Source organism: Acipenser ruthenus, chromosome 3 (genome assembly GCF_902713425.1).
Source record: "Acipenser ruthenus chromosome 3, fAciRut3.2 maternal haplotype, whole genome shotgun sequence".
NCBI classification, from domain to species: domain Eukaryota; kingdom Metazoa; phylum Chordata; class Actinopteri; order Acipenseriformes; family Acipenseridae; genus Acipenser; species Acipenser ruthenus.
In genome coordinates, this window is record NC_081191.1 from 49745231 (window position 1) to 49747271 (window position 2041).

The window sequence follows — 2041 nt, forward strand, 5'->3', positions numbered from 1 at the left end:
CATTGTAACAAGAAAAAATGCAATTTAATATTTGAAGTATTGTATACCGTATTTATTTGAATTTAAGTCACTTTTGTGGACAAAATAAAAGTTAAGTTTTGGGGGGAGCGACTTGGATTTGAGTTTTTTTGTTAGGGTACCAGTTTACATTTGTGCATGTCAATTATTCTGGTGTGCTTGAACAAGATCAACTGTACACAGTACTGCCCACTACAGTAATTACTCAGTACAGTACCGGTATATTAAAATGGCTGCACAGCAAACTTAATGAACATTTTTTAATGCAGCTTTTAAAAGAAAAGTCATTTTGTTTGCTGAAGAAAAGAGAAACTGCGGCATCTATGTGTCAGAAGATGGAGACGCAATCGAAAGGCTATGTAATACTATAATATTACCAGTATAATACTACGGCAACCCCACTAGTTCCAAAAAGTTTTTCCAATCTTACAACAGCAAAAGAACATTCAAGGAGAAAGTAAAATGTCTATAAGAGATACAAATGGCAAAATCATAGATGAAGAGAGAAAAATAGCAAATATATTAAATGATTACTTTTCACAAGTTTTTACAAAGGAGAATACGGACAACATGCCTCACATGTTAAATTTTAAATAACTTTAGCATAACAGAGGCAGAAGTGTTAAAGGGACCAGGAGATCTTAAAATAAAAAAATCCCCTGGGCCGGATGAGATCCTCCCGATAGTACTCAAAGATCATGCAACAGTCTCTTGACACAGGGGTTGTACCGACAGACTGTAGAATTGCAAACGTAATACCGATCCACAAAAAGGGAGACAAAACCGAACCAGGTAACTACAAACCAATAAGCCTGACTCCTATTATATGTAAACTTATGGAAATGGAAATTACATATATGGTAACAGTATCCTGGGAGACAGTCAGCATGGTTTTAGGAAAGGGAGATCGTGTCTAACTAACCTGCTTGATTTTTTTGAGGATGCAACATCGACAATGAATAATTGCAAAGCATACAACAGTTTATTTAGATTTCCAGAAAGCTTTTGACAAAGTCCCGCCTAAACGATTAGTTCTAAAACTGAACGCAGTAGGGATCCAGGGAAATGCATGCACATGGATTAGGGAGTGGTTGACTTGTAGAAAACAGAAAGTACTGATTAGAGGAGAAACCTCAAAATGGAGAGAGGTAACCAGTGATGTACCACAGGGATCAGTATTAAGTCCTCTGCTCTTCCTAAGATGTGCAGACGACACAAAAATAGGAGTTGCAAACACTGTTACAGCAAGAAAGGTAATTCAAAATTATCTAGACAGCATTCAGAACTGGGCAGACACGTGGCAAATGACAATTAATAGAGAAAAGGTACTGCACGCAGTCAATAAAAATGTGCATCATAAATACCATATGGGAGATACTGAAATTGAAGAAGGAATCTATGAAAAAGATCTAGGCGTTTATGTAGGCAATGTGGGGAAGCTATAAAAAACGACAGCAAAATGCTTGGATACATAGTGAAAAGTGTAGAATTCAAATCAAGGGAAGTAATGTTAAAACTTTACAATGCATTAGTAAGACCTCATCTAGAATACTGTGTTCAGTTATGGTCACCTCGCTACAAAAAGGATATTGCTGCTCTAGAAAGAGTGCAAAGAAGAGCAACCAGAATTATTCTGGGTTTAAAAGGCATGTCATGCGCAGACAGGCTAAAATAATTGAATCTATTCAGTCTTTAACAAAGAAGACTATGCAGCGATCTGATTCAAGCTTTCAAAATTCTAAAACGCATCGACAATGTCAACCCAGGGGACTTTTTCAACATGAAAAAGAAACAAGGACCAGGGGTCACAAATGGAGATTAGTAAAGGGGCATTCAGAACAGAAAATAGGAGGCACATTTTACACAGAGAATTGTTTGGAACCAACTCCCCAGTAATGTTGTTGAAGCTGATACCCTGGGAACTGCTTGATGAGATTCTGGGAACAATAAGCTACTAAAGACCAAACGAGCAAGATGGGCCCGAATGGCCTCCTCTCGTTTGTAAAATTTCTTATGTTCTTAT